We start from the raw sequence: 19,451 nt of genomic DNA on the forward strand, positions 1-19,451 counted from the left end.
CTCCTGCATGCAGAGCGGGGGCCGCCCTGTGCTCCCTTGCCCTGCCCGTCTCACCCACCCTGGTCGGTGGCGGCTTAGCAGAGGAGGCAGAATCCCCTTTTCGCCCCAGCCCTGCTGCCCCCGAGTGGGACTGCACAGGCCCACGTTGCTAAGAACATAATGACGGTTAGGCTGGATGCCCACACAGCCATGGGCATGGCCTGTGCCAAAAAGACCGACAGCAGCATGATGTGCTCCGCCAAAGGGCTTTGCGTCGATGGTCTCCCACAAAGAGGGAGTGTGCATTTTGCAGGGGGAGGAAATGCTTGCAAAATGCCCCCTTCCCATTTTAGTGCTGCCCCCCCCAAAAAAATAGTGCCAGAAAGGGAAATTATTTAAGGCCTTTAAACTGGCTTTTAAAATTTCTGTGGTGAAATTATGATGTTTTTATTGTTAATTTGTATGTTATACTTTGACTGATCATATTTTATAAATTACTGTAAACCATGCAGAAAGCTGTGGCTATTGGATAGCCGGGAAGTTAAATAAATAAGAAAATGTCAAATTTCCTGTGTCAGTCAATAGACTATGAAGAACCACGGGGGCTGTGAGGATCTCAGAAAGCTGGCTGTGGCTGGAAACTGCTTGTCAAGCTGAGACTGCAGTCATCCATGTGTGTAGCACGTAACCTGTTTTCTTTGGCCCTGGTACCTGTCCTAGTCCAATAGGTTTGGTAGGCACTCCAAGCCTTAGAAACCCTGCAATACCCTGTGAACTGAGCGCAACAAGGCACTGCGCTCACGGCCAACAATAGCCCTTTCAAGCCAGAGTTGACTCTTTGCAGAAGGGAGGAAGCGCATAATCCCCCCCCCCGCCCCCGCAGCCCACAACCCAAACAGTTGGAATGCTGATCCTGTGAGGGTCACAAATTCAGATCTCGATTACTCAGATAAATGCATGCCAACCCCATTGACTAAGGCAGTGAGTCGCACTGCTGGTCCCTGTTTCACTCACACCTGCTGCAAAGAAACATCCGTATTTGGTCCAACTACTGATAGTCATCTAACGGATGTAGATGTTGATTTTAGAGATGAGACACCCGCTGCAGTGTTTTTTCAGCATTAATCTTTCTTTTTCAGGACACAGGATTCCCCCCGGGGCAGCGTTGAGCTGAGCTTTCCTGGAAGCCCCCTGCAAGGGCACGGAAGGGGCTCTCCTCAAGCCCTGGTCTGATCTGTGTGCAGTGAAGATGCTCTGAGCTAGCAGTGGAATATCGTCGCACTGGTCCAGCACCTGAGATGAAAGGTGTGGGCCATGAGGTTTTATCGCACGTTAGGTCAGAAGCCACATCTGGACCTGGACCCAATAAAGGGAAGGACTGTTGAATAAATTGTCCTCACATCCCAAAGGCGAAGAGCTTTAAAAAGGCTCATCTCCAAACCAGGGGAAAGTTAATGCACTTTAAAGGTAAAGGATAAAGATGGCTCCGAATAAGCAAGGGTAAAGTCATGCAAAGTGAAGCAAAAGCCCTTGATACTTAGATACACTTGTGGGGCTCAGCTGGCAACGACTTTCCAGGGTAGCGCAATGGAAGCCTCAACCCAGTTGCTGTTCCAAAAAAGGCAGATCCGAAGTTTGGGATCAGAAGGAAAGGGGTGGAAAGTAAAACTGCCAACATTATACCACTAAGCTGGTTTAGGGTTTGGCATGGAATCTTGTCAAAAGCCTTTTCGAAGGCCATGTAAACAACATCCTGCAGACTCTGTCGAAGAATTGTAAAAGGTCAGTGAGACGGGACTGCTTTTGCAAAAGCCCTTTTGATTCTTTTTCGACGACAATATGTGCTTGATGGTATTATCTTTAATAATGCTATCCACCAGTTTACCTAGAAGGGATACTGAGCTAACTGGCCTCTGATTTCCCTTGTTCCCTTTTAAATAGGGGTGTGATAGAGGCCACTTTCCAAGCATCCGATCCAACGGCCCGTCCTAGCGACATGTTCAATAGTTTTGTTAAGATGCTTAGCAATTTTGCACACGAGTTCTCTAAGAACTCTTAGATGGATTCCATCTCGATACAGTGATTTCTCAATCTGCTTTTGGAAGCTAGGTTTTCCAATTCCTGTCAGCATAATTTGCCTCAATTCCTTGCAATCCCTTTCTGAAAACGTCAGTTGGGACACCATACATCTTCTGCAGCAGACCCAAAAAATTATCTGCCATCTCCTTAATCCTCTTGCAGGACTCCTTTCACTCCCTTGTCATCCGATGGTTCAACCTTCTCCCTACTGCTTCTTGCTCATAATGCATGAGTTTATAATTGTCTTATTCATGATGCACTCCTGAAAAATCTTCTTGCATCGCTCATCATCTGCTTCCATGTTTTCTGTGGAAGATCCTGTCCCTTTTTGTTCTTCTTCTTGGGCAAGACTTTTCTGAAGGAAGCCTTCCTTTCTCTAACAACTTCCTCGATTTTGCTCAATAACCATGCTAGTTGTGCCCTAGGGAGCCTGCAAGTGTTTTCCAGAGGCTGACCGTCAGATCCGTTGAAGGTGCATTCCAAGTCTGAAAAGTCTGAAGATGTTTGTCCTAAACCACTCCTGCAGTACGAAAATTCCAGCCGCACAATGAGGAACAACTTGGTCAGTCACTGTACCATCCATATTTTTGTCACAGGAAGAGATCCAAGACGAACTTTCTGTTCATAGTCCATGAGGCTTTTGATCCATGGAGGCTTTTGATCCATGGAGGCTTTTCTGAAGCACGGGGAGGCAGTTTTCAGGATGTCATACATACTTCCTTCGTATATTACACTGGCTCTATATGGAAGTAAATTTCACTGAACTTACTAAATTCAATGAAATTTACTCCCAAATAGAACCAGCGTGGTGTAAGTGGTTAGTGTTGGATGGGGAACTGGGACATCTGGGTTCCAGTCCCCACCTGGCCACAAAGCGCAACTGTTTGACTTTGGACCAGTCCCTGACTCTCAGCCTAACCTTCCTCACAGGGTTGTTGTGAGAATAATAGGGAGAGGAGGAGGAGAGTTATGTAAGCCACCTTGAGTTCCTTGAAAGAAAAAAGCTGAGTGTAAACCTAATAAATGCATATATGCAGTCCTCCATAAGCCCCTTTGAAGGCAGGGATAGTTCCTTGTGATATATAGGATTGTGTTAATTATCCATTTAAAGGATGCTATTTTTCTCACTGCCAGAGCAATATGACAGTGGAACCAGCTGCCTGGAGAGGTGCTGGGCTCTCCCACATTAGAGACATTCAAGGCGAAACTGGACAGCCCTCTGAGTGGGATGGTGTCACTTGGTGTCCTGCAACAGCAGGGGTTGGACCTGATGGCCTTCACGGCCCTTTCCGACTCTAGTGCTCTAAGATTCTATAATTTAAGGAGATGGGCACAAGCAGCCGCTCTTCCTTTCTCCAGATGCACAAGTTTCAGATCAACAATGACTCCTAGGCTGATAGTTCTACACACAGAGAACAGATATTACAACGAAGAAGGAACTGGGCTTACATGCCAGATTCAGGTGTCAAAGGTAGAATGCTCTCTCTGTCCAATAAAAGAGGGCTGTTTCGCCTGCATCCACTTCACAGTTATTAAACTCTGCTGCCTCGGAGACTCGCCGCAGCCCAAGCAGGGCCCTTGAGCGATGCTCCAAACCTCCTCTCTTTCCCAGCGGAAGGCGGAACGGTGGCCCTACACAGGACGTGTTGAGTAAGCATTGGTGGCAGCCCTGATGACAGGTGAAACTGTGTCGGACTACAATTGCCATAAGCCCCAGTCAGCATGGCCAAGGACCAGGGGCAATGGGCATTGTAATCCTGGACTTCCCGAGGGCGCTGGGTTGCTTACCACGAGATCCAAGAGTTTGCCAGGGCAAAACCAAAGCAGTTCAGCAGGGAATCTATGAGGAAGGGCTGGGGGATCTGAAGGGATTTTATTCTCTGTCCGTTCCATTTGCATCCCATCTTTTCTCGACTGAGTTGACGGCAGTGCAGACGGTTCCTCCTCGCCTCCCATAGCCTGTGAGGCAGGTTAGGCTGAGTGGCAGTTCTGTGCCCAAGGCCACCCAACTTTCCTTAGCCGGGGAGGATTCGAGCCTCAGTCTCCATGGTAACGGCTAATCCAGCCCCCTCCAGCCTGCTTCCATCCAGAGCTGAGCCACTCATTCCAAGATGATGAGGGCTGCAAACCGACACAGCTGCAGGAAGCCAGGCTGAAGGAGCCGGCTCTCAGACGGTGCCACACTGGCTCCCTTTCCACAGCGTTTGGGGGAGTTCGGAAAGTCCCGCTTCTGCCAGATCCTTTTGCCCCCTCTAAAGAGCATTGCACCCCTTCCTCCAAAGCACAGCAAGGGCAAGGGGCTCTCTGCTTGCTAGTGCGGCCCCTGCTTGGCCGGTTTGCAGGCTTAAGAGTCATCGGCCACTGCAAGCACAGCTGCTTTGCATGGGAAGGGCCCCCCAGTTCCATCCCAAGCATCCTCCAGGAAGGAGCGGGAAACCCTGGGGAGCCACCAGTAGCCCGTGGAGACCCGGAACATTCCAGGTCCTTTGGACTGCAACTCCGACCAGCCGTAGCCGGTGCCCCCAGTCTTGGATTATGGGAGCTGTAGTGCAGAATACCTGGAGGGACCCATTTATCTACCCCTGGTGCAGAAGGTATAGCTAGGTAGACCAAGTGTCCTTGCTGGGGCTCCAGGAAGGGAAACCTGCACTCAATTTCTTTCCCCATCTTCTGGCGTCTCTGGTGCTGCTTCCTTCTGCAGCATTCCCAGGAGGAATGGTTAAAAAGAGAGGGCAGCAGAGCACGTTGGCGTGACACCCACCTGGGGCGATCGAGGGCAGAGGTGTGTCCTATTTGCCATGGCACCATGCCCAGCGCTCCCCACACCTGTGCTTTTCAGATCAGGCAACTCAACGTTGCCGCCCTCCCCTTCACCCAGGCCCTTGGTGGAACCGGCGCTCAAACCTGACCGGACAAACGGCACCGACAAACGGCGAACGCCACCCTTGGTTGCATAGCCAGAAGTGTGGCTTCTAGATCGAGAGAGGTATTACTGCCACTCTACACGACTCTGGTGCATCTGCAACTGGAGTCTTGTGTTCAGTTTTGGGCCCCTCATTACAGAAAAGATATAGCCAGGTTGGAGTCAGTGCAGCGAAGGGCCTCAAGGTTGGTGGCCGGTTTGCAGGGGATGCTGTTTGAGGCGAGACTGAGGGAACTGGGTCTCTTCAGCCTGGAGAAGAGGAGACTCAGAGGGAATCTGTTGGCGATATACAGGCATGTGAGGGGGTGTCACACGGAGGTGGGTAGAGACCTGTTCTCCCCTGCAGAGGAAGACAGGACACGCTCCAACAGAGCAAAGCTCAGGCAACCCAGGTTCCATTTGGATGCCAGGAAGCACTTCCTGACAGTCAGGACCCTGAGGGTGTGGAATGGGCTTCCATGAGAGGTCGCTGAGGCCCCATCGGTGAGGGTGTTCAAGGATAGGCTGGACGTGCACATGGTGGGCATGTCATGAGCAGAGCCGGCTGGTGCCGGAGGTCAGACTAGATGGCCCGGGAGGCCCCTTCTGACTCGCTCTGTTTTCTATGTTTTCTATCTGGACTCCAGTAGCAGAGGAAGAACGAGAAGGGCTGTGTGTAACTTTCATGCTTTCGCTGCCATGCAACTGATTACCGTTCTTCTCGGGGGAGTGGGGGGGATCCATCAGAACTAGGAGTGTGGGCAAATCTAGGTGCCTGGCTTACCAGCTGAGCTTTTCTAGAGCTTTATCTTAAGAAGTTTTGCTTTGGTACAAGACATGGAGGGCTCTCGTGGAAGCACAGGTGGCTCTAAGGCAGGGGCACAGCTAACCTGGTAACCTCTAGATGTTCTGGACTACAGTTCCCAAAATCCCTGACCATTGCCCAAAGTGGCTGTGGGAGCTATCATCCAAAACATAGCGAGGGCACCAGGTTGCAAATTCCTGAAGTAGAATCAGACCCATTGCAACTCCCAAAAAACACCCCAGCGCCAAGTCCAGAAAGTGGCTACTTCCTTCCCTTTCATGGCACAGGTAGCACAGCACGGTGATAAGGCACATTGGTTATTGCTAACTAAGATCATGGCATCCAGTCCTCTCACTTCCTGGAAAATAGATGGGGAAGAAATGGAGGTAGTGACAGATTTTATTTTCCTGGGCTCCAAGATCACCGCAGATGGGGACTGCAGCCAAGAAATTAAAAGACGCTTGCTCCTGGGGAGGAAAGCTATGGCAAATCTGGACAGCATACTAAAAAGCAGAGACATCACCCTGCCAACAAAAGTGCGTATAGTCAAGGCTATGGTTTTCCCAGTTGCAATATATGGCTGTGAAAGCTGGACCATAAGGAAGGCTGAGCGCCGAAGGATTGAGGCCTTTGAACTGTGGGGCTGAAGGAGACGCCTGAGAGTCCCTTGGACCGCAAGGCGATCAAACCGGTCAGTCCTAGAGGAGATCAACCCCGACTGCTCTTTAGAAGGCCAGATGCTGAAGATGAAACTCAAATACTTTGGCCACCTAATGAGAAGGAAGGACTCCCTGGAGAAGAGCCTGATGCTGGGAACAATAGATGGCAAAAGAAGAAGGAAATGGCAGAGGATGAGGTGGCTGGATGGAGTCAGTGAAGCAGTTGGCATGAGTTTAAGTGGACTCCCGGGGAAGGTGGAGGACAGGGAGGCCTGGAGGAATGTTGTCCATGGGGTCGCGATGGGTCGGGCACGACTTCGCGACTAACAACAACAAGCAGGGTACAAAGCCCTGAGCACCTGGGGACCTTCTCCCTTACCAACCAACCCCACCACTGAGGTCACTGGCAGACATTCCCCTGGTAGCTCCACATGGACCTCAGGGCTCAGCTTTCCACCAACACGGCAGGCCCATTTTTATGGCCTTCCCTGCTTCAGGAGACCAGGGTGGCACCTTCTAAAGGCATCTTTGCTCCATGAGGCCTTTCTTGCTGATCAGCCACAATTTTAAAATGACTTTGTTTCTAACTCATTTTTATATTATTCTTTTACCCGTGTTGCCTTTTTAGTGTTCACTGCTCTCAAATCTGCCTAAATATGGAGCAGCAGACAAATACTGTGCATACAAAAATAGATGAATAATATCAGTTTTACTTTTACAGTGAAAGCTCCATTAACCGACTGGTTAACGTCAGGACTGAGCCCTGCTGTTGTTTTCCACTGTATCCTGTCTGGTTCATCCAGGATGAAGACTATTGTGAGTTAGCAGCTGGATTTTATATTTCCCAGAATGAAGATCCAACAATTGTCTGCTACCATCTTGGTTCCATTCAGCCTAGGCACACTGAATCCTTAAACTTTCCGGAAAGAGCGCCATGTGAATGCCTGCAAGCTCTCCTCCACCATATCGTCTTCAGATGGACAACGCAGACATCATGAGAATGCAGGTATCATCAGGGTTATCTCTGCTCCTGCTACCTACTTTGGAAACACCTTGCCTGAACTAGAGAGATGTAGCTCCCAAACGCTTTCACGTTTTTGTGAATGTTCAGTCGGCTTCATAAAGGCATTACACTAACATGGACTTTGGAATTTCTCTGGGAGAACGTTCAAACATGTGGCCAACCTTTCTCCTCTCTGCGGCTGAGTTCCACACATCGCAACATGCAACCCTACCAGGGTTCTACGATTAGTGGTTTTTCGCCTGGATGTACCTGACAGACAATCGAGTGGCTTCCCCACGCACCCCACTGAGGTTTGTACTGTTGGCTTGTACCCCATTAAGCCACCACACCTGACAGGCATCCTCAGGCTGGATGGTTGTATCAGCCCATGCAGCTACCACTCTTTCCAAGGGACCGTGTGGAAGCTGCATACCGAGATCATGGAAACCACAATGCTGGGTTCGGACAACTGGAGAAACCATGGTGGTACACAAACCCTGGCACACAGGGTGGTTGCTGTCCGTGGTTTCTAAAAACCAAACATACCATGCTGAAATACTGTGACCGGGTTCAAGATAACATGACGGAGTAGCCTGCACTAAAAACCACCATGTCTTGTCATGCTGTGGGAATCCATCCACATCCACCCAAACACAGTCCAGGAATGGCTTTACCACAAAACCTTATGTTTGTTTAGACTGTCTGCATTGGTACCTGCACCTGAGGAAGATGTATTTTATCCTGTGCACAGAGGAACTGAAAGCGGCATCCACGATGGCCACCTTTTTCTCCTCACAACCACTAACCTCTGTCGTAATTTAGGCTGAGCAGAAATGACTAATTGAGGACTTGCACAGATCTAGCTAATCCCTCATCCCGACCCCTTGCTCTGTGCTAAGAAATCTGCTCTCCTGGCCTGCCGGAACTGATGGAGGTGCTATATCAACCGAGAAAGGATGGAGGCAGCACTCTGCCCCATGGCCCAGTCAATCACCCATTCCACACGGGCTCCTCTCCAGCGTTCTGTTGAACGTCTAAGGAACAGCAGCTTCAGAAGCACTCTTCCCCTGAATGCCAGTGGCTCAGGAACAAAGACCTTGTGGGCATCTGCTTGGCAACGGTGGGACAAGCTCTTCTTGGGATTAAGACTCCCTTCCACTCGGGGGGCTGAAGGACACAAGCTACCAAGACCACTGCAGGGCGCAAGCACAACCAAAAGAGGAACAAGAAGCGGGAGGCTTTTCAAATGATGGCTCCAGCTTCTTCCACTGTTTGGCTGCTCATAGTAACAGATGCCACATAAACAGAGAGTTGTGTGCTTGACTTCATGCAAACCAGGAGAAATGAGTAACCAGCCAGCCCTGCAGAGCAGCCAGTAGCTACAGTGCTGGAGAGTTAGAGGGGCCCATTTCATGGGCTCTGGCATTCCCAAGAGGAACTGTTTGCATCCAGGACAGAGAGGGAGAGGGGAATCTCTTGCAGTGTGTATTTGTTTAAAAATTTCTTATCAGCCTGATGTGGAAGGCTTGGGAAAGGCAACGTAGACTTTGAGTAAACATGCCTCTGCGGCAGTGGTTTTCAAACTTTGCGGAACCATTTTTTCCACACAGACATGTCTGCCACAAGACGCGAGAACTCTGCAGAGGTTACTGAAGCATGTTCTAGCATGCACGTGGAGTTCATAACAGATACCTGTCTCTTTGTTACAGCATGGGAACTCTCATGCTCCATTCTCTCTGGGTGGGTAGTCTTTCAAGCTATTACCTTCTGTCCGGAAGGGAGAGCAGGTATACTCATCTCTTTGCACACGGAGCTCAGAAAGCAGTGTGCGACCTGTCTCAGCTGGTTAACATGCTCAAAAGAGCCAGTGTGGCGTAGTGGTTAAGAGCATGGGGCTGGGACTCAGAGGATCTGGGTTCTGGTCCCTGCTCAGCCATGGAGCCCACTGGGTGACTCTGGGCCAGTCACAGCCTCTCAGCCCAACCTACCTCACAGGGTTGTTGTTGTTGTGGGGATAAGATGGAGGAGGAGAGATGATGTAAGCCGCCTTGAGTCCTTTGTAGGAAAAAGGCAGGATATAAATCACAATATATAAATATATATAAAATGCGGCATGCCCTCGCTCTGGCCAGAAATGTCGGCTGGTACGGCAAACGAAACCTAAGCATGGCGCAGCACTTAAGAAACGGGCCATCTTCCAAAGTGAGGAGGCAATTCAATGCCATGACACATGCTCCAACCAAAAGATGGGGTTCACACCCCTGTGCGTCTTTTCTAGCTCCAATGCTGAGTGGGGACAGCGCTTGATTGGAAGGAGGGGATGCTGAACCGTTTGCTCTCGTGCCCATTCCTCACTGCCTTTCTCCATGGCTGTTCTCCCCACCTGACGAGGCTGAAGGTAAGGATCGGAGGGACAGGAGGACGTACTGGATGGGGGAAACACCAAGCACCACCTTTCCAGCCTGCCAGTGAAGAAGAGATGAAAGCTCTCTCATGCTCTTCTCAGAATGGCAAGCCCTCAAGGAGAGAATCAGCAGGGTAGCATCCTCTTCGCGTACTTCCCAGCAACTGGTATTCCAAGGAATACTGCCGTGGATACAGGAATACATACCCTAATCGTGGCCAGATAGCCTTCACCTCCCCTGCATTTGTCCCCCAACATTACAGAAACAGGATTTTGCTGCAGGAAGTTGCAGCTCTGCCCGCAATGGCTGTGTGGATTGAACTTGCTGTCCTTGCTTTCAAAAGACAGAAGGCAAGACGGAAGCAAGCCCTGTCAATATTGCGCACCACCCAGGGCTTCTGCAAGGCTGATACTCATTTATGTAAATGTGTTTATTTATTTAAAATCTTTCTACCCTGGCCTACACAACAATCATCCCAGGATGGCTTACAGTACTGACATTTTATTTATTTTTTATTTATTTGGAGAACTTCTATGCCGCCCCATTCGCATAAGCCTCGGGGCGGCTTCCAAACCATAAATAAATACAATGGATACAAATCACATAAAATATTGGAGACATCCTGGCAAAAATTATCAAAATCAATCAATAAAGTTAGCAATTCACTTTGGGGAAACTTTGGATGTGGAGAAACTGGCCATGGGAGCCCTCTGTGCAGCGGCTTTTTTGCGGGAAGCGTCGCGCACGGCACCTCGCGGGAAGGAATGGCTTCCATGCAGTTCTTCCACTGCCTTTCCTGCTATTATTCTTGCCCTCTGAGGGCATCTCTGCACCTCCTGGGCGGCAGCCGATGTGCCTGGGAGTAGGCCCGGTGCCCTTGGAGAAATGCCCCGTGATGCAGGCAAGGGCCTGGCATGGCGCGCCAGCAGCTCCTCCGCCGTCGCCCTCCGGCCTGCCCCTCCCTTGCTGTGCCCATCCTGGAACTCACAAGCCGTCGCGGCTGCCAGTGACGGGAACGTTCTTGCGCGGTAGACGACTCGATCAATTATCTACCGAGAGTAAGGGCAGGGCAAACCACACTGGAGCTACAGCCTGCAGGAATGCCGAGCCTTGCCAAGAAGGAAGAGGAAGGCAAAGCTGGCCGGTATGTGCAATGGAAACCCACGTGGAAAGCAAGGGGAAAAACATTCCAGCCACGTTTTGTGGTGGGGAGGGAACGGTGCCTTAGGCAGCTGGTCAAATTTGCTTCGTTGTACTTAGGGTACAATTCAGAGTAACTCCTAGAAGAGAAAAAGACAGATGCTTGGCTAGGCATATGGATCTATAAATAATATTCCATGTCAAAAAGCAACTGTCAGGGCCTGAATTCAGAGGCAGAAAACTCATCCTTTAGCAGAGGGCCACGATGCCAGTGGCTAATGCGGTTCAGTGGGGCAAGAAACATGCATTCAGTCCTGTGGTGAGTCCCACCTGGGAGGCATGGCCACAGCTCCGTGGAAGAGCATCTGCTTTGCAGGTAGATCGACCCCTGGTCTTTCCCAGTTCAAACCAAGATGGTGGCGGGCGACAGGAGAGACCCTTGCAAAGTGTGGCCAGGCCAGGTAAACAGCACCGAGAAGCTGGACTCCCGGTCTGATTTCACGTAAGAGAGCTCCCTGTGCCTATACATCCATGCTCCGCCCTCCCTGACACTGACAGGGGTTGATCTCACCCCACATCCCTCTTCAGAGCCCAAAGGAAGTTCCAGGCACAGAACACACCATCCCCTGCCGCTCAGCGAGAGCGAAGGAACATTCTGTTAGCCTGTCCCTTCGCAGCCCTTCTCCTCCACCAGAAGCCTTTGTCTTGGAACCTGGAGTGCTACCATGATTCATCTGGCCTTCAATAAATAACTTTCCCCCTGCAGTACGAGCACATAAACCGAGGGACTTCCTGCCCCCCTCGCCGCTTTCTGGCAAGCCGATGCTGCTGTGGGCGGGCAGAGGACCATTTATTCAAATCAAATAAGAAAGACCAAGTGAGGCAGTGCTTACATGTGGGCCAAACGAGATTGGAATCTAGTATGACAACAGAATACAGCCGGGCAACGTTTTCTAAATGGATCGTCGTCAGGAGTTCTCGGGCATGGCTTAAACTGGAGCAAGGCTCAGTTCTGGCATATTGTGACGCAGCTTTTGAAAAACGGGCTCAAATGGGTGTGATGTGCATATGGCCACAAAGCCACAACGGACGTTCTCTACCTACCAGGGACACTGGGAAAGGCTGCAAGAAGAAGGGAGCCTTCTTGAATTCACCGGCCCTGGTTTATCTTTTTATGAAGAACTGGGGGCGGCAAGAACAGAATTTTTGCATGCAACATTTGTCAGTTTGTGTACGCAAAGTGTTTGTGAAGCCAGACCTGGCATTTTAGAGCAGCGCTCTCCCACCCAGCATCCCTCAGAAGTGTTGGACGACGGCTGCCATTATCTCCACAAACCGGCCATTTGAAATGCACTTCTCCTAATTGGTGATCAGGCCAATCAAATGAGGCAGAAACCTCTGAAGACGTATATTCAGTGCTGGCGGACGGATGGAAGCCCGGAGCCTAGAGATAGGCCTTCTTTTTTCCATTCTGGGATTCCGGCTTCTGGGGGGATCCCTCAGCTGTTCGGCTCCCTTGAGACTGCATGTTTCTTGTGCACCAGAAGATGCTTTGCACCAAATCCAGCCAACAGCACATCTTGCTCAGCACTGGGATGCCACTACATCCCTTTCATAAGAAAGTGTCTGAGTTGGCTAATTGCTGGAGCCATCACAGCTATCGCTTCTTAAGTGTATGTTTTTGGCAATGGCGCTTAATCTTCTGAGGAGGAGGTCATTATGTGGATAAATTCTGTATTGGAGCACTCATTATTTATTATTTATTTAAAACGCCTATACCCTGTCCTATACATAAAAGTCTCAGGATGGACTGATGGGTGTGTGCTTTGAATCTTCTACCTGCCACCTGATTAAGTCAAGGCATGGTCAGTTCAAACCCATTCTCCACACCCTTCTGAGACCTAAACTTTCACCTCCTATAATGCAATGGGTGATGTATAACCCCCCCCCCCGAAGATGACACATACACACTCAATTCATATGTGTTCATTGGAATGTCATGAGCGGAGCCGGCTGGAGCCGGGGGTCAGACTAGATGGCCTGAGAGGACCCTTCTGACTCGTTCTGTTTCTATGAATGGGACAAACTGAAATCTATGGAGCAGCATATTCTTTGTTTTTCTGTTCTTTGTTGAGATTTCACAATAACAAATAAATGAAAACAAAATCTCACTCAATACAGTGTCATCAAAAATGCAGCAGCTCCATTTGGCATCCCAAGGAAATGACTCTTCAGTCCTTTGCATACAAAGGTTGCAGAAGAGCAGGGTTTGCCTCTCCCTCCTCTCAGTTGTTTCCTGTCTAGATTTAAACATAAGCTCCTTGAGACCAGGGATCCACCAGGGCTGCCTGCATAACTGCAGAAGGTGCTCTAGGCCGATGACACCGTTTGAATACTAACTGGCCACTGAGGCACGGTGGCTGCCGTTCTTCTAGACAAGAGCTTACTTCATGGTTGTTTCGTTCTGCAGCACATTCTTATCACTATGGACTCCCTATAAGAACACCGCAGTATGTCAGCCACAACAAACACAATCCTCTTTAAATTCAAATGAGCTCACGCGCATCATCATCATCATCATCATCATCATCATCATGTCCCTCATGTTGCCCTTCTCCTCCAAAATAAAAATGGCCAGATCCTAACGAATTTATCCAGGGCAGTTTCTCTGTATACAAGAGAACAGAAATCAGCTTCAGCAAGTGTCAAGTTAAGAAGAGACAAACAAGTGGATTGTACTCTCTTCTAAATAAATTCCTATGAACCTGCTCAGGCAGAATTGAAGTCATTCATAATGTTACCTCTTTTAGCCAGCTGCCCAAATGGAAGAAAAATGAGGAAACGGCACCCATGAGAAACTTCAGGATGAAAATCCTAGCTTCTGGCCATTTGTTTAACACTCCGAAGCTGGAGAACTGGATAATTCTACTGAAAACAGTGGATGGGTATAGTAGCGAAGAGCGAGTAAAACTTTTTAAATGTGGCTTTGAAGCTTATCTGTTACTAAGCACACACACAATACCTCAGCCCTCCTCTTCCTTTTGCGGGACCGGGATGTTAACTCAATTCATCAGTTAATCACTGATCCAAGTGTTTGATGATAATGCCACTCCCAATAATTTTGTTAGCTGATTGTAAAACATTGGCTATGTTTAATACAACTTTTGAAGGCATCATTAGCTGTGTTGGATTGTCACAATACACCATGGTTTACCATGATGGGACTAAACCTAGACTCCCCCCAACCCCATATACTTTCCTCCTCTGATCCTACAAAGAAAAGGTTAGAAACACCCACTTCCATTTTAGAAGAACTGCAGCTTAGCAATTTGGCTGAAACCCTGCACTCTGGTGGATCTAACAAAGGCCCTGTTGAGGCAAGTCAACTTCAAAATATGGGTATCCAGTTGACTCATTTCAAAATAAACCATAGGGCTGTATCCAAGCCATCTTTCCAGGTGATGGAAGGGCTTCCACCAACATCATAGGAAGAAGAAGCCATTGCCTCTTCCCCTCGCACCGCCACCACACCCTCAAAAATGTGCTTTGAGAGGTTGGGGACCCTCCAAACCAGATCTAGAGCAGAGCACGGGGATTGCACGGGGATTGTATACAAGAGGAAAGTCCCATTGCGTGGGCAGAAACTGAAGATGGCATTGGCTTTAAAAGGAACCACAGTTTCTCAGGTTCAGATGGCATGAAATGCTGCAGGTTATTAAAAGAGAAATGAAAACTTCCCTCCTTCTTTTTATAGCCACGTAAGAAGGGCAGAGGGGAAAATACATGAACCTGGGGACTCAGGAAGGTTAGTCATGCTCATGATAAACCATGGCTTATTGAAGTGCCCTCATGCCTTCATGGATGCTGGGCCCTCCAGATGAGTTGGACTATGTCAGAGCATGTTTCTCCCCCTTTCCTCTTCCAGCAAATCAAAGAGAAAAGCTTGTAAAGCGCAGTCCTTTATAGAGCTAGGCTGGCTATCCAATACGGAGCAAATAACAACTATTGAAGTAGTGATTTCTCTGTCTGGTGGAGTTAGCTCTTGCCCATGTCAGGTGTTGATTCCAAACAGAATCCTTCTCTTCCCTTCTCCAAAAGGGGCTGGCTCCACCCTCAGGGAAGTTCAAGCTGCTTGTTGTGGGTCAGAAGGTGGGAATGCCAGCCGTTATTTAACCGATCTGCTCATTTGGCTTGACAATGAACCAGTGGGGTGATGAAAACACACCCTCCACCTCTGACCCTCTTTGTTCTGCAGTGTCTCCCCTCTGAACTAGAGGTGGTCTGATTCTCACCAGTCACTTGGCAAATCTTGCTTGTTAACCTTAGCATTTCAGTATATATTCCAACCCCTCCTTTTCTTCTTTTAGCTTACTTTCAGAGTCCAAGCTTTCTAGCTAAGAATGCTGTATTTTGAGAGAAGACGACTCCATAAATGTAGACTGCAATACACATGCTGTCTGGGAATGATGAGCATTGCAGTCTTAACACCTACAGAAGATGACGGTTTTGCTAGACAGTTGTAGGAAAAACAAGTCTCCGTGGCACCTTAATGACTTGCAAATTTATTGTGGCATGCGAGGTTCCAAGACTGGTTATTTTTAATCTAAGCATTATGGCAGGCACCATCTTAGAAGAGGTGCCTCCTCCCCCTCCCCCCCGCCCACACGCACACCTTCTCCCATACCCACATCCATGAATCAACCTCAGGCATCCCATCCAAGAAATAATGGTTACCTCTTCTTCCAAATGATTCCTCTTTCTAACATGCAGGAGTCTGTACACTTAACTGAAACCAGGCCATCAGTCAAACCAGACCTCCCTGACCAGCTGACAGCCCCACTTCCTTGCTGTTCTGCTTCTGTCTCCTTCCAGTCATGGGAAGTGGGCTGGGTTCAGTGCCAGCTGTGAGTGGGGCATTCAGTTCCTCCCAGTACAGCAGAAGCAACTACCCTTGGGAAAGGAGGCTTGCTGCAGCCCTTTATGGTCTCTGCTCCGGGCTTCGCCTGCTCCAGTGAAAATGCAAGCTAGCTTTTGCAGCTCATAATGAAGTGCATGCTACAGACACTTGGTGGGGGACATTCTGGTCGTTTCAGCAGCAAGTGAAGCCTCGTCTTTAAATATATTACTGCGGTTTGACATTAGCCAAAATAAAGGCTCTTCTCCAGCCCAGGCTGCATGTCCTGATATCCCAGCACACTCTTTGTGAAGAAGAACATTTGTGATATCTCAGGAATGACACAGAGTCGCTATTGGGTATTTTCCCCAGGTAGGCTTCAGAGAGTAGCACCTGCACTAACTTCACAAGGGTGTGTTGTGTAGGAAGCGCAAGAATTTCTTAATCAATAAAGCAGTAACAGCGAGCACAGAACTGAACAGAGATGCAGCGGGCAAACTCCTCGGTGGAGAAGCACTCATACAGTAATTTCCAAGGCACACCAGCAAACCGTATTGCTGTGCCGGGACATGCAGTTCCGAATCACAGCTCCTCACCCAGCACAACTATTCCCGGTCTGTACCACTTCAGGCAGGGAGTATATGAGCGAACAGTGCCAATTTTGTTTATTTTTAAATGCTACTTGCATATTAAAAACAAAGGCCTATCCAGGAAGAGGACTCCAGCCTTACTCTCTTCCCAACGGGATTTTCGGGGCTGGTTTGTTTACCTTTGCGAGCACAAACAATGTCCAAAGGAACGTGCGAGAGGATAAGCCTGCATACCAAAGGTACATTTTTTTCCCTAGATGAAATATCTGTTCTTGTGATCTCTTCATCCCAGGTGAAAAACTGCCAAGGAATCTGTCCAGCTGGCACAAGGCTTTTGGGGAATGGATCCTGATGAGAGATGCAAAGTTCTCAGAAGGCCCCGGGCATGGTTAACTTTAAAGAGCCTGCACTTCAAAATGGAACCGTGTCTCTGGGTGGGCTCGACAACACACAACTTGCCGTCCTCAGCCAGAGAGGCTGTTTACGCAGCGGAGCCTCTTCGAGCTCAATAATCACCAGGCAACCTCTGAAAGGGTTGCTCACAAGCACAGCCAGCTACAAAACCTCCCCATTCATTTCTATTCAGTCCCCCCAGCACAACCACCAAGAAGAAATGCACGCATTTCCTCATGCACGGAGCTACGCAAGTGAAAAAAATCCAGGCACAGGAGCAATTAAGCCTATTCCCTGCCTGCTTCTGTGCGCATGGTCGTCATTCATCAAGTCATGCCACAACTTAGGTTCTAAAATATTTGGGGCAGCGGCCAGGAAATTATTTGGTTAAGCCGGTGAAATGGGCCAGCAGCTATGCCAACCAGTACGAAGCTCGTCTTACACGAACGCTTCCCGACTGCCTCTAACCCATACTGTACACTTGAGCAAGCGAGGGCAAAGTTTCCAGCAGATTCCTTTCCCAGCCCCATCGCTTTTGATCCTTTTTTCAAACTGGAGACCTCAGAGGCAGACTGAGTTCTTTCGCGAGTGACATTTCTGCTCTCAGACCATTGGCTCATCTTGCTTCCAGTACTGGGCTACGGCAACAAGCATTCCCGAGACTGATGCTGGCTGGAAGGGATGGGTAATAAAAACCCCAAATATCTGGAAGGCCACCAGATTGGAGAAAGCTTGGCCTGTGCTCACTGGTAGGATCCTCCAGCCCTGCCTGCCAATGCCAAAGCCCGAACGTTTGTATGCATGGCAGAATGAGCTGCGGCCCTTTCTCAGACAGGTCCTTTCCTAATCAAGATCAATACCCCCAGGAACCCAGAAGAATTCACGTGTGGTTTCTGCATGATGCATTTAAGCTGCCAACTCCCTAGATGAAGCTTGTCCCCCAGTCTCCTTTCCTGACCTCATAAAGTATTTTTTTGGAAAAAGAAGAGCAGACTGAGCTCCTACGCTCGCTCTGGAGTCTTGTGCTTTGTCCCCGGGGCTCTCACTTTTACAAGATAAATAATTTTAGTTTACCATAGGAAAAGATGCATGTGGAGCAGCCTTGAAGCAGCTGACCAGGAGTCGAAGGAGAACAGCAATTCTTGGCTCTCCTGCTACCTTTGGGGAAATGACTTTCCTTGTGCAATTGCTTAGTTTGCAGTCCAGGGCTTTCCTTATTATACACAGCGAGCTAATACTGGGACTGTCGTGGCTTTCTCTACTATACCATTAAAATTAATTAAATAAAAAAGTGCCCTTGTAAATGGAACTGTATGCAAATTACATCCAATTCTCCCTTCTCCCTTGTTTTTTCATAATTAGTTGTGCTTTTCTCAGTAAACGGGAAGGGAAAGACACAAAGCACTCCCCTCTCTCTGGAAATGCTAGCCAAACACACTCCTTTGTCTGTTTACTTATTCAAAAGATTTACTATGCCACCTTACCATTTCAAAAACTTCCAGGGCGACTGCTCGGAGGAGTTCTGACATGCTGGCTTGCTGAATGCATGTACCTGTATTGCTGTTGATGTGACACCTTGTCTCAGGAATCCATCTTCCTCCAGAAAAAGCCAGCGAGCCAGCGCCCAGGAAGGCAGTCATCACAAATACAGCCCTGTTCATCCACCTGCCCTGTTCAAACTTTTCAGGGCAGCTCTTCAGCTGGTTTCTTTCTTCTCTTCTCTTCCCTGTCTCCTTGTCTCTCTCCCCATGCTATTTTCATTGGCATAGCTGGATCGAAGGCATCACCATTTTCAGACCAAATGTTAGTAAGCCTCCCCAGTGACGGCGAAGCTTCCAGTCGGCCTCCCTCTCACCACATGGAGTCCCAGCCATGTCAAAAGGACTTTGAATCAACAGGTTGTTACTCGTATTGCCTCATTTTGAATGGTTACGGAAAACTGGCAGACGAAAGGCTAGCCGTGTCCATAGCATTTCCCCATCTCTGGGTGACCAACCAGAACGGAAGTCCTCTGGGTGTCCTGCCTTTGAGGCCACCAGCTCTGCATCTTTTCTTCTCCTTTGCTATCCTATTTCACCCACACAGGCTATTATCCTCCAAGACCATCCAGCAGAATTTCTCAGAGATATCTTTAGGCAAGGTAAATGATAGAATTCTTTAAAATAACGATAGCAACAACAATGCCTCCCTCTGCTTCCTTTTTGGCCAATGCCAGCTCATGCCACTTCCATCTTTACTTCTGTTTGGGGGCTGTTAGGACTAGTGTACTGGTCTAAATGCTAGGAGACTAGCAAAACATTTCTCTTTTGTTGTGCATATATTTCCCACTTGAGCATATATGTTAAGAATAAAATGCAAATAAAATAAAATAAAAATAAAAGAGCCTGTAGATTTAGACTGGAATCAGTGTTCGTACGCAAATAACAAAATCCAGAAGAGCAATGCAATCTAAAAACACACCAGCATTAAGCAGATCTGAAAAATGGATTTAAAATCCTGGCTTCACCACCAAAACGTCTCCTTCCTCTGAAGCAGGAGGGGCTCGCACTGAAGGGGCCAAAGGGCTGCTTCTCCCACCCTGCCAGAGGGAACACTCAGCTCC

Source organism: Varanus komodoensis, unplaced genomic scaffold (assembly GCF_004798865.1).
Source record: "Varanus komodoensis strain SLA01 unplaced genomic scaffold, ASM479886v1 scaffold1, whole genome shotgun sequence".
In the NCBI taxonomy this organism is placed as follows: domain Eukaryota; kingdom Metazoa; phylum Chordata; class Lepidosauria; order Squamata; family Varanidae; genus Varanus; species Varanus komodoensis.